Source organism: Cloeon dipterum, chromosome 4 (assembly GCF_949628265.1).
Source record: "Cloeon dipterum chromosome 4, ieCloDipt1.1, whole genome shotgun sequence".
Taxonomy (NCBI): domain Eukaryota; kingdom Metazoa; phylum Arthropoda; class Insecta; order Ephemeroptera; family Baetidae; genus Cloeon; species Cloeon dipterum.
The window spans coordinates 4,831,519-4,846,001 of NC_088789.1; the positions used below are offsets into that span (position 1 = coordinate 4,831,519).

The following is a 14,483-nucleotide window of genomic DNA, read 5'->3' on the forward strand; positions in this document are numbered from 1 at the left end:
ATAGCCACAATGCTAATCAAAACACAAGCGACCGTGCGCTGCCTGCGTAATTTATGGTCGCAGCGCGGCTACATGAAATCCCCTTCTCGGACTTTTAATCGCTCTCCAATCTCGATTTTCACAGCTTATTAGGCGAATAAATATAAATTACGCCCCTAATTGCCGCGCCGATCGAGTGCTGATAATTTTGGTCTGCACAACGCCTCGCCACGTGCTGATAACAATCGACCAAACAACGGTTATGCGTGCCGAATTAAAAAATACATACACACCAGCAATTTGGAGCTGCATATAAATCGCCTTTCGACCTGCCAAAGGTCGAGAATTGGCATGCGCGCGTGTGTTTATTTTAATCTTTAATGGCATGGCCCCACCGGCTGACGCGTGCATTCTAGTGTGCTCACCTTATAAGTGGAGAAATAAGTATAGAGCGGTTATTTGCTCTATCACTGCGCGTGTTGCATTCCTCTTGTATGCTGCGAACGGCTATTAGAGATTACACAATTGATAAAATGCCGGACCAAAACAATATGGGAGCATGCATAATACATTGTCGAGAATAATGGAATATTTCGATCGAAGCGAATGTCTAGAACGTGGGAGGCCTCTAGCGCTAACCTGTCAGGTCCAGGGTTCAAATATTCATCGATATCCATTAACGAAAAACAATGTAGTTCAAGTCTATTAAAATGAGTCGAATTATTTATAATGTTATCGCTAACGCATTGTAAGAAAATATTCTTTACTGCACGTGGAGTTTACAATTTTTATTTGTCTGTAAATTTAATAAAATTTATGATTGCTTTTAAAATTCATTTTATTAGCCCTTTTACGATGAACAGCTCACATCCTGTGGAGGCCTGTAAAAACAAAAATGGTCCCTGCGAGAGTGCTGGCGCATGAAAAACCCGAGTCATCACATTTTCGGCCCACCCTTCGAGGCCAGTTGATCTTCACTGCAACAGGCCATTAAAAGCGGAATGCGGGCAGCAGCAATGGTGCGCTTAATAACGCCACATTTGGCGTAATTAGATTCGCCATTAGTGGCTGAATAAGTAGCATGGAGCAATTCCTCTTAAGTAGATTAGAAACAGTCAAGAAATTCGCACTCTCACTTTTTTCGCAGCTGCAAGATAGTTTAATTGAAAGTGAATAAAGGCGCGGCACTCTGCTGACCATGAAATGCAGCAGCTAGAGCGATATTCCTATGCAGCTTGTTTTATTCATGAGTGCAATCTAGCCGCGCTTATTCTCATTCTTGGCTTGCAATTTTCCTTTCATTATACGATTGTTTGCACCGTTAGCTGTAGGCTCTCGCTCGCTATCTTTGCAAACTGACAGACGGCTCAACATGAAATAGTACAACTCGCAAACCAGTCATTCTTCGAGAAACAACAATGCTCTGCTTTATCGCGATATTTTATTCGCCTGCCTCTCGCATGCGACAAAGCGGCGAGCGGCTCTTTCATTATCCTCGCAGCGAGCAATAATAAAAGCGCTTTTAATGTTTTTAATTTCATATTGTAATCTTTTTCATGTCGATGCATTTGCATTTTAATGGAGCGGACTCAGTCAGACCTTGCAGAATGTATGAAATGAAATGAATGGTCATGAGTTGCGAAAATTGTGTAACTGCAATGATCTGTAATTAATGCATATTTCATAGAATATTTCCGTTGAACGGGGGACGAAAATTGCGTAGTTGGTTTTTATAATTCATTCAATATTTAGAAATGACAAAAAATTAGAAAATTTGACAAAGAAATACACGAATTGAATAAAAGGTTATCAGTCTAATATGCTGTACAATCGAATTAAAAATTCATTAAAAACTCGGTGAGATTAAAATAATAATCCATGCAAAAAATTATTGGCAGATTTCTAGCTGAATTGGATGGCCTTTAGACAACACATTGTGAAATTCAGATGGGTTTAGATGGTTTATATGGCATGAAAGAGCTGGTTTGTGCTTATTTGATGGTCCTACGACGATCGGAAGCTTACAATCAGAAAAAATCAGTCGTTTTTATTTCACAGCACCTCACGCACATTTTATATGTTACAAATAAGAAATGGCTGCCTCAAAGTAAATTAACAGCAAAGAATATTTTCTAACGCTCTCGTGCTACTTGCCTCTGCATTTATTTCATTTAACATTTTAAATAAAAAAGGTGCAGTGCGTATAAGAATTGAAATTTAACATATTTACTCCATAAGAAGAAATATTAATCAGTAAGCTTTTCCGTTGATATGTATCTCCGCGACGACGCACCTCACGTCACACTTGTATGGAAATAAATATTAATGCAGATCACCGTGCGTTCAGCTTTCCTCGCCAAGTGCATAAATAACAAGTACGCACGCATGCACACGTTGCAGATTATAGAGCGAGAAAAATAATTGGATTATAATCTGATATATATGCACTGGTTCATAGAGACGTTCGTTATTCACACGTGTGAGCTTGACGCTGGTCCGAGCGTATTTTACATGACAGTGTGCGTGCGGAGGCGCTCGATTAGTTTGCAACTCTCGCGGCGACAAAACGGGTGAGCGAGTGCCTCTCCGAGTGCATAATCTACTCCTACAACCGTCTTTCTATGACGGATGCAGTGGAGAGAAAATAAAAGGGTATTGAGATTGCTCGATAGTTGTTTGTCGTTTAGCACACAATTTCTACTTTAGACATGTTCATTGGACACCATCTAATTTATTATCCCGGACATTATACGCGTTGTGAATTATGCATTTTATATTGGTTAGTCTATCATTCATTTTTGAAACTCTGTTGATGAAAAACGACGAAAATTTTTTATAATAATTAACCTTATTGGAGATTATTGTTAAATATTTTCAAGCATCTCTACAAAATTGATGGATTTTTAAAAAAAGCAATTAAAAAATATCCTATGTGAATAATATAGAATGTTAGTAATGATTTTAACCTGGTTCTAATACCAAATTGCGATACTCCTATCAACCTTGGTCGCCGCTTTGAATAACAACAATGTAGTTCAAAACGCAAAATCACTTATCCTGAATGATTGTCACGCAGTATGCACCTTAAATAAATGATCGTCCAGACGTTTATCTGAATGCCAACAATGACTCATTGACGCACTCGGCGCGGTATGTTCGCACAAAAGCTCACTCGTAGACATTAAACGCCACGTCGGCGTCTGTAAAGCCGCCTTTTTTGAACGAACGTCGAAGTGTCTGCGCGGCTCCGACAAAGGATAAATAAATGGTCTGGCTTAAAAGATTTGTTCTCCGGCCGCGGTGCAGATAATGTGCTCGCCGAGAATTAAATGGCTCAATTGAGCTGATTGCGCCCGAACCCCCTGAGCGAACGCTTGTGCATACGAAATTGCGCTCTCTTGTTTCAATGAAAATGTGCCTGACCGGAGATAAGGAGCAGAATTCGCCAGCAGAGCGCTCTTACTGTTAATGGAACCATTACTGCACTTGCCGGGTTAAATGCGCCGGGCTATGAGATATTTATGGAGTGCAGAACTGCGAAAAGAAATTATTTTTTATAGCTGATGCATTTAAATCGTGAACGATATATCATTTGTTTTTAGAAATGAGCAATAAATTTAAAGCAACGTCAGGTAATCATTTTCGGCAAAAGCGAGTCCGCAGAATTTATGTTCTCAACACTCTATGTGTTGACCCCTCTTGACACTCTTTCGCTTAAAGAGGCATGCGTGGATAAATAAATTAAGCCAAAATGCCAAACTAATTTGATTATGACGTAACTTACGTGCCATATTTCAAATGCTAATGGCAATAATGTTTTCAAGCATGTCTCTGCTGAAAAGGATCAATGACATTATTTCCTGCAAGTCAATCGTAAGTATGCCATACCTAAAATTCTCTCATTTCAAGCGCCATCGGCTGTGAGAACTCGGATGGCAGGAGTTTCACGCCCTTTTAGTCATTTTTCAGTCAATTCCATGCTGTGCCAAGCTCTGACTGCAGTTTTTCCTCTGCCAGCTCTCAGAAGCGGCGATGTTTCCGAGAGTACTCAACTCACACAGTTTTCACTTTTCTTCCCGACGTGTTAAGTGCCTGAAAAATCGCGTTTGTCCGCGCGCGCAAAGTTTGATCGGTGGCATGAAGGCGCAGCCAGTCGGCAGAACAGACACGACTTTTTCACTCACCGTTTAGAAGACGCGGCTGTTAATTACAATGCTAAGGTTGCCACGCGAAATTTCGATCCAAACTGCCGGTATATGTAACGAGAAATGTTGCGTTTTAATTAAGTAAAAGTCATATAAGCAAAAGTCAAATTAATTAGAATTAAAACCTGGTGTGCTGGCAACCTTAAACCTTATCTGCAGTGCATGAGAGTTGATTTACCTGAGCGAGTGAGTGCCTCACTAATTCCCAAGAGATGCAGATCACGTTACGAAAATGCATCTCATCGGCAGATTGCCTGCTCTTTTATATTCAGCCGAGCGAGTCATTAATTCTCTGAATTTGTCAGTTTATTAAATTGATCGATATATAGCAGTGAATGCGTGCGAGCTATGAAATTGATTTTTTGACCCGAGGAGAAGTAATTATTTTTGAAAGCGGCGGCGGGAATCAGTGCTCTGAAGTGCCCGTGCCTCCAATGCGGATGGGAATATATTAGACATAAATCCAGCTATCGAGGCTTTGAATAAGTCGGAGGAATTGGCTCACAATCCGAGCTCTGCTCCGATACTTTTAATTTGTACATAAATCTCAGCGACCGTGTGAACTGCGCATTTTCATCGGCTAATGGGCGATTACTTCCCGAGTCACGCGTTTCATTTGCGATGCAGTAGGAGTGTTATAGAAAATGCATTGTTGCAAGGCCACACAAGAACAATCCAATTTGAAAGGGTTCGGCGAGAGACAGAATAAAAAAACACAAACGGCAATAAATTAAAAATATTACAGCATGATGAAATTTGAGCACAGGGTACCCTTTTCTGAGGTTGTCGAAAAGCTCGCGTTGCATGTGGTCAAAAGCAACGGCACGTTTTTGACAGCACCTCTTTTCAACTAGTCACAATTGGCGTTGTAGATGAATTGCGATCTCTGAAGCACAGACACGAAATTTAACGTGTTGCATAACACTTTCGCACCAGCAACAAACACTTTTACTGATCGGACGCCGATTCCCGGCCGTTTGAACGCACGACTTGCAAATCCAGCCCTTTCTGAATGCAGACCCTTGACAAATTCGCTTAATCGCATGTGGAGAAATGCGGAGAAAAACACTCGGACGGTCTCACGTACGCCTTCGCCGCACGACGAAAGTACACATGCATCAGTCGGTTAGTTCTCAATTTTTTGTTTCGGCGGCTGCGGAGACAAAAGGAAACGTCTCTCTTCTGGAGCAGCTCGACTTTCCAGCGCACAGCGTTTAAAGGTGAGTAACGACGCCGGCGAGACAATAAAATAATAAATAAATGGAGTGCAAAGGAGAAAATATTTATTCGTTATTGATCCCAGCTCGTTGCTTTAAATGCAATAAAATTGAGCAGCATTTATACGTGATTCCCGCATTTCCACGAAAGTAACAACTCCCGGCACTGCTTTTAGAGCTGCTCTCGATCTCGTCGTAAAATAATGTGCCGCGCGGCGGATGAAATGTTGGTTTTAATAAATCACGCGCGCCACTCAATGAAATTCTCATCACTGATTTCGCAACTTGGCTTTAGCGAACTTCACGGGTGTGTGCTGTGCACATAAAATCGTCTCAGTTTAAGATCAAAAGTCACTCAGCTTCCTTCGCGTTTGACTCGGTGCAAAACGAATAAATTCCACCGACTCAAGAAAACAGCTCTTTCATAAATTAAATTGAAATTGAATTTTGTAATAAAGCGAACAGTAAACAAATGGAATTTTATGACTTTGATCTCATCAGAGCTGATGTGTCTCATTTTCCATTCGGTCATAAACTGCATACATGCAGCAAGTGAGAATTGAGTCATTTCTCTTGTATTGTGTATGCATTTTCTTCAGGTGTTAACAACCTGGATTATTTTATGCGTGAGAAATAATTTTTACTCTTACCTCCAGAATAAAAAAGCGACTGCGCTGCAGAAAATCAAGTAGTTTTTAGGAAACATTTGGCGCATGTATGCTTTTCGTCGTTTTGAAGGATCACGTGGCAACGCCGCCAAATTATTGCTGGCTCAATGTTTGCAGGTAATAAAGATGGATCAGATATATTATACCTCTTTGAAAAATAAATAGTGTGGTTTGCTTGCCACAGGGATCTGGCTTCAAAACTGGATTTGGACAGCTAGAGCAAGAGCAGTTATAGTTGTGTGTTTGCTTTTATTATACTTTTATGTGTTTCATATGCAGAGAGCGACGAAAAAGGAGATGGATGTTGTAATAATAATTCATGAAGCTTGGTACACGTTTAAATTTAACCAAATTATATGACGGAAATTGCGTTGGAAGCAGAACATTTAAACGAAATTTTTTGGCTTTATTATCTTTTGTTTGTCGGCTTTTCAGCTTTAATGAAGAGTGAAAAATTATTTTCTTCCAAGCACATACATTATTTGGTTATATATTCGACTCACACTGCTTGTTAAAAATCCAAACAAGAAATGTGTGGAATAAATTTCACATTATTTAGGACGCAGTAGATTTATTTAAGACAAATTTGGTTTGAAATTACGTTTCGAGGAGCGCTTGCTTGATTCCGCATGGCATTTTTATTGCAAACAATGCGGTCATCTGATGATGGGATTTGTTGATTTCACTCTTCTATAAAAGACTCCTGAAAATCGTGCTGAATTGAAGTTGCACAACTCTTATAAATTCCTCGGCGGCTGTACGTGCAATTACGCGAGTGCAATTACATAAAGCATCGATCGAACTGCTGCAATGAAACTGCAGAAACTGCTTGAGGGATTTACTGCTAATGTCCATCAATAGTCTCCGCGAGAAACGAAGCTTAACATTCATTGTTTCGAAATGAGCCGGAGCAGGGGCGTGCTGTTTTCGATCTGCAAGGGCAGACACGCGGCGCAATCCAAACCTACGGCGCATTGCGATTGCTGCCAAATAAATATAATTATTACAAGCGGGGCACGCACCTTGATTGACACGCCAGTCAATTTTCGCGATCAAATTACAGCGCATGTTGACCTAGGTCAGCAGCGTGCTTTCATTGAACGCAGCAAATTACACACATTTTGGCTCAAAAGGCTTGCCCCTATTTGTTCTGACGCAAACTGTTTTTATTTTGATTCATTTTTTCGTTGGCCCACATGCGAGAGTGGAGTTTTATCTCTGCGGTCGAGAAGGTGCCCATTCAGCCTGAAAGGTCAGCCGGTGCACGCAGGGTCGGGACCTTTCTTTCCATTAAGCTCTTGCTCTCAGCTGGGAGCTGCGGCGTGTAAGCGGAATTAATTATTATTACACTGCATCGGTGTTTCTTTCATATTTTTTAATTCATCCTCCGCTGACGAAACGCACGCTTTTTGTTTGTTCCTTAATTAGTTAGCCTCTCTCGGCGCAGAGTGAGATTTGTGAGCGATACAAGATACTTCAATGGGAGACGACAGCCAGCCTGATGGGGGGCGCCGATGTAAAAACACAAAAACCTCGTAATTAATTTAATTATTATTTCTTGCTCTTCGTCATAACATGAAGCCAATGTAATTTAAGAGCATCATCGCGTCTTCCTCTCCGCCCGCTTTTTTGTTTTTAGCGCGAGCCGCGGCCACCCTTTATTTACTTTTGACCGCTCTGCAATCCAGCTCCGCATTCAAGTTTGGGAAATATATAATTGCACCTGATTAACCGCGCGCAGACCAACGTTAATTGCAAGAGACCAAACAGGCAAATTGGTGTAATTGATAGATGCGTGGCCGCACAGTAAATAATTAAAACCGCCGCTTGTACCTCGAGTATGTGTGTGAATTCAGCTAAGGATTTATGATGGATCAAGTTTTGAAACTTGAACCTCGTTTCAAGTAATGGCACCAACATATATGTATAGACGAAAATTTTGTTCAAACCAATGCTAATAATTAAATAAATCTAAATAACGTGTTCAACAATATTTTATCTCGGTCTTAACAAAATCAGTATGATATAATAATGGGCCTTATTGAAACAGTAATGTTAAAAATGCTGAAAATATAAATTAATTAGCTTGATGAGAGCTTCGTCTATCTCCCCAAAAAGTTTATACCTGAAATAAGGAGAATTAACGTGTCCATATAAAGCTTTAACAGTTATGAAAATTTGAGCAGAAATGATCCATCCATGCTTTTTTTAGCTCCTTTGAAGTAGTTTTTCTAATTTAATTACAGACTGTTTGTGCTCGGACAGAGTCCAGCTCCTGATAGATATATACGAACAACGGAATAACCTGTGCGAAACGAAAATATAATTCAAGATGTCTGGTCACTGGCAGCCGCGGTGTGTGAAGAATGGACATGTGTACGCACATTCAACCCAGCAATTAGCAATGATTTGTAATAATTAGACCCAGAGTTACACCATCAGATAAGACACTCATAATTCATTGGATCGAAGCTTTTGCTCAGTTTTTGCCTTTGAACCCCACATTTCTCAGGCACGGACAGTCATAATTCATCGCGCTCACTTCGAATTACACCAATAATGCGCGTCGACTGAGAAAGTGAAAATTATAACATGTTTTCAAGCGGCTGTGAAAAGAAGCATGTTTCCCCGTGCGAGATTAGAGCCGATTTCAATATAAGACACTTCATTATTGACGCCGCAGATCAAAACTTGCTGATGCAGGGAGAGGATATTATTTTTATTTTTTATTGTCATATCTGCTGGTAAAGATCTTTTCATGCGCGCCGCTGAGACGTGAAGCCGGTGCGGCGGATCTCTGTGTGTTATTACACAGTCGTAAAATCTTTTACGTGAATGTGTGCTGTGCATGTCAATGCGCGATCGTATTTTCTTGGCAAATCGGCCTTTGTAGTGCATTTGCTGACAGATTTTATGACAATCAAACAAGACCACTCCACTCTTCCGCCAGCGAGAGTATGCAAATTTCGATCAATATTGAGCAACTCTTTTATTTTCATTGCTCAGGCACGCTTTAAATCATACTCTAACGAGACAGCCATTACTCTCGTCAGGATAAAAACGAGGTTTCAATTACAAAATCAATACAATATACCGCAGGTTCATTTGGAATACAGTTCAGGTTTAAAATATGTTCACTTGCAGTTATGAAATTTACTTCCATCATAACAATGACAACGTAATTTTGTGAGTCATTAATGTTCATTGGCCGTGGAGATTGATTTAAACCTTACGAGAAGTAATGGAAAAACAAACAGAGAGTACATGCCACTTTACTGCGGCCCTGCAAACATTTACTTTACGGTCGTTTCGCTTGGCGTCGCGCATAAATTAAGCTGCAGGAATGCTCTGGCGGTGTCGCAAAAATGCATTTTTAGAGAATTTCATTGTCTCGATCAGCCTGAGATGGCAAATTACGACAGCCGTGAATTTTAGCGGGTAATCAATTGAATGCCTTAAACTCCCGAGTGGAACCAAGGTTCTGGTGAACAAGAGGAGAGTTTCGTCACGAAACAATCTCTTAGATAACACAAAAAAAACTTGCTGAATCTACATGCATCTCAATTCGATTTGACTGCTTGTTTACACAACTCGAAGCTGCTGGTCGTAAGGGGCGGAATCCAACTTCTAATCTAGTTTACGGCGTCCTAAACCTTGCACAAACGCGGAAAGATACATATCAATCGGGGCCCATTTTCCGAGAGAAGACACTACTACATTCCAGCCGGGATCCAAAATTTATCGTCATTGTGTTTTACGAGGCCACATAAAATTCACATTTTTTCTTCTACCAGAACGAAATGAACCTGCTGTTTTACGACTTACGGATCAAAAGAAACTGCTTCATTTTCCTTTCGCGACCTAGAGATTGCATCACTGGCGTTGTGTTTCCTAAAATTTGTTGTTCCATAGATAGCTTTTCGTGCTTCCAAAAACATCATCCATTTGTTTACTTGCATTACGAAGCAGTTTGTACCGAATCAAGAGAGACCAAACCAACTTTGTTATTTTTCCTTCTAAGCAAATATTTTGTTTTTAAATAGACTATAATTTGGGAACATGATACAATGAAGAATTATTGCTTTCAATGTTATGAATAACCATAAAATTGATATGACTGAGTCTGAAACTTTTATTGAAAATATTTATATAATTACTGCTTTTATAACATGCAAGTTTGAATGTTTAATATTTAAAACAAAATTCAATGTAGCATCGAATTAAAAAAACATTCCAAAGTTATATTTTGCAAACTAAAAAGGTATTTTTGTTATGAGTTAATTATGTTTTATTTTAAAGCGTTAACAACTAAATTTTCTGGCAATTTGAAGTTGGAGAGGGTTTCGGACACTTATTGATGTCGTAACATACGCATGCTGCAATACTAATGTAAAATGAGACAGTGTATTTTTGAACAGCTCCCAGATACAGAACAGGATATTAAATATGCAAACATAAAATGCCATTTTTTGTACTGTCAAAACTTGCATTTGCGAAATGAGTCGTACTTCATTCAATGTCACCTATTAGCGACAGGAAACTGACTGTACAAGTGCTCAATTAAAGTCTCGTTTATTGCTTTTCACTTATACATTAATTGCGCAAGTGACTTTTATTTCGCTTTCCTGTCGTTTTGCCGCCGTAAAATGCCCGCCAACTAGTTCGTTAGCTGAAAAAAATACGTTACGCAATCGACTGAAAGCAAAGAACAAATGAGCTATTAACACACGTATCAATGTCTATCCGAATCTCGCACCCACGCAGCAAACACACCTGCTGATTGCGTTCCGCTGCACTCATAAATTTCGCTAATAAGTGCACGACCTTGCGTCAGAGCCGCGTGGTGAGAAATTAAGACTTTGATTATCACGCCGCGATCTGCTGGCGCACGCCGATTGAAATTTGAAAGAGAGCTTTTGTGATTTTTCGGTGAGTCGTGAGTCTCACGTTATAATGAGCAGTTGAATAGCTATTATCAAAATTGGAGCAGCCGAGTGCAATTTTATTGTCTAGGGACTGTTAAATAACACTCTCGCAGCGGCAGATATAGTGTAATATTTTTGTTGCGCGCTGCTCAAGGTGAGCCTTTTTGTAAATCGATCGCACTCTCAAAGTTGCCAATTGTGTAGATATAGCTGCGGGAAATTTGTCTGTGCTGCTGCATGTGGGTCGTAAATTACACGCTTATTTGGCAGTGTATATTTAAAAAACTGAGCAGACGTGTGCTTAATTAGAACGGGAACACGCTCGGATTTTTTTTTCGGAACAACAAGGAAATAATTGAGAGTGAGCTGCTCTTTAAAATCGGGTTTGTCCACTTATTTTGCGTTTTAGGCTATAGGACAAACGCATAATATATGTCCTTCTTCCGTAATTCTCATGACATGATTTTGCACGTCATAAAAGCGTATTAAAAATATTTCTCAAAATCGGAAATGCAACACTAAGTTGAATAAAGACATACTTAGGCTCTCACAATTAACTTTTTATTAACAAAATGAAATATACCGATATTGATATCTGTAACAAAGAGATAAAAGTTTTACAGGAGATATTTTACCCCGTCCATGTTTTACACGATTTCCAAATTTCCTTCAACAATTTATTTGTGTGTAATAAAATCATTCTATAATGACCAGCCCGTTGGCTCGCATTGTTAAAGAGGATTGATACTGCATTTACTGTTAAAAATTTGAGATCCACAATCAAATGTTTTTTTCAATTTTTATACCGAATTTTATTAAACACAAATCGCGTTAAACTAACGTTATCTATCTATGCTCGTGTTTTTTCAACTTTTCGTTTAAATTTTTATATTATATTATAATTTTTTCAAACAATAATGATCATCTTGGGCAATTTCTTTAAATCATAGTTTTGAAATAACAAATTATTCCTCAAAGTAGCATAATAATAGCCTCCCAAAAGTAAAATTACTTAATAGAAGGAAATTTTTAATTTAATTTGTAACATAACTCTAGCAGCGATTGTGTTTTTAAAAATTTCACCACACATGTTGGGATTACAATGCATAGTACGCAACTTACAATTATTTGGGCACCGGAGGCGGTAGTTTGCATTCTTAACAATTATTTGGTCACCGGAAGCGGCAGTTAACATTCATCATTCGGCTATTTTTTCACGCGACGAAAGTTAACAGCGGCTTAAAGCACATACTTTCTTGAGACAACATTAAAATTCCATGTCTCCGCGTTCCGCATGTAAAATCCCCTTTCGCTGATTTTACAATTACGAGAGCAAACTAATGCGTAATGCGTAACGTTTCCATTCTTCACAACTTACTCTACACGCACTTAGCGTTTTTAGCAGGTCGAATTTGTTGGCAAACTACCAGAGTGTGCGGGATTTGCGGCACTGCTCTTGTTTATTTTCTTTCCGCATTACCAGGGCGCGGTATTAGTTTTATGCTTAAAACCAATAATCGCAAGTGGATGTTACCATAAAATTATTTAATAAAGAAATCACAAGGTTGTCAGCTTAAGAAGTAGTCAATGGTCAGTGGTACAAAATAGGCGAACAACCACTCGGTTATGTAAAGGTTGTATTCTATGGGCATAATTATATCATTTGATTATAAAAAGTATAAAATTAAATTAACTGAGCCAACACTTTTAGATAAACAAAAAGGTATTATCTGTGACAAATTTAAACGTCGAGTAGCAATAGTTTTGATCCTACGTAATTAATTAGTTGCGTTACCTATATTTTATAGCAAGTGAAGGTGGTTTAATAAACCTGCGTGTGTGCGGTGTGGTTTGAAGCAGAGTTCATTGGCTGGTCAAGTTTCTCGCGAACAGCAGACCTTTCGAATGAGGAAGTGCCGAATTCAAGTCATTAGACACAATCGCCCATTTAAAAGTAGATTATCTGTGATCGAGAGCGCGCGCGCGCGGCAAAACTTATATGTAAACTTTGACAGTAAAATGTAGCCCGCAGATTAATTGATATGTATCGTACGCACTGCAATGGCGAAATGCTTCCAGTCTGCAACGCACTGATCGCGCAAAAAATGCGTTTCTCCATAAAAATGTAATAGTCGTTGAACTGGTGCTAAAAAGTTTAATGAAGCCGTTCAAGACGTCCTACCCTGCGCACAATTCACTTTCATTAAAAAGGCAGCTTTTGGCCGCAAAAAATTAACGAGTCGCGCGCGAATCTCCCGGGCGTGTGTGAAAGTGGATCCGAAGGCAGAAAAAGGATACACACATTTTCAATCAAATCCGTTTTGCGTTGTGGTGTACAATGAAAGGAAAAAGGGGCTTCTGCCTCTGCTTACTTTCTTTCGACTCCTTCCAACTCGACGAAGTGAGCGGCCGCGCGCACCGCACAGTGGGACGACGATCTGAATTTTGACATCACCTCCATTAATTATATCAAATTCCTTCTCTAGCCGTCCGCGGGGCATGAAAAAGAGAAAATATTGGCCAAAATTCCGCGTAAGGCCGGCGCGCTTCATTTGCGTGGTACACACTGCTCACGCTTGAGGACAACACTGAAAAGTGCCTGATGCGCGCGCGATACACATTTTCTTCTTCCCATCTCCTCTTTTTCTTCTCTTCGTATTCGTAAAGAGCAGCAAGGTGAACCACTAGCCCGATCCCAGAGCCCTCCACACATCCATTGGAACGAAGCCGGCCGCTTTTTTCCACGCTCTCAGCTCGGCGCGGCCGGCACCGACTTTGGGCCCCGATCGTGCATTGTTATTACACCAGGCTTCTTTTTGATGAGCCGGACGCCGCAGGCCCCGCTTTTTCTACTGACAATGCGCCGGTGTCCGACGCTTTTCATGCTAATAATAATCGTACACACACGCACTTAACCTCCAATATCAGCGCGTGAACAAAAACGTAAAAAAGCCAATGAGGAATCAACCAAATCTCTTTTCTAGCATTCGATAGGTGCGCGTCTAGCTCAAGATGCTGACAAGACGATAACGTTGTGATGCGAGCGCTTTTCTTTTGAGGAACGTATGTGTCGAGTCATGGTTACAGTTCGATAAGTGGAGTTCCTTGAAAAATTCTGTCTGCTGTATAGCTGTATGCGGACTGAATAACAAAGCAAACGAAGGATTTAATTGTGTGCCAGGAAAATGTGTTTGAAACAAAATCAAATTAAAAATGTCTAATCTAATTTAAAATTTACTTTCGGAAGTTAAAAATTAGGGAACGTATTCTTATTCCGAAATTTTTTTCTTTGTTTTGTAGACGTCAACAAAAACACTCTGTTTATCATAATCATGAAATTGAAGTGTAAAATATTAGTCCAATAAGGTCCGAATATTATCAAATAGTCTCAAAATGTTTGATAATTGGCAGCTCTGCTGAACCGCAATTAATCTGAATCTAATTTCAGGAATTTATTTGTGCCTACATTTGTCTCTCTTGCATTGCAAA

General features: G+C 39.7%; 1 long non-coding RNA gene across 4 annotated transcripts in view; it reads right to left on the reverse strand.

Annotated features, from left to right (window-relative positions):
• LOC135942897 (uncharacterized) overlaps positions 1-13,664 on the reverse strand; it is a 67,171-nt gene extending 53,507 nt beyond the window's left edge. The window contains exon 1 of one of the 4 annotated variants that reach the window (XR_010575141.1): positions 13,367-13,664. This is a non-coding gene — a long non-coding RNA (uncharacterized LOC135942897). The remainder of the gene's footprint in view (positions 1-13,366) is intronic. The other 3 variants (XR_010575142.1, XR_010575139.1, XR_010575140.1) reach the window with 3 other exon arrangements.
• Between the last annotated feature and the right edge of the window lie 819 nt (positions 13,665-14,483).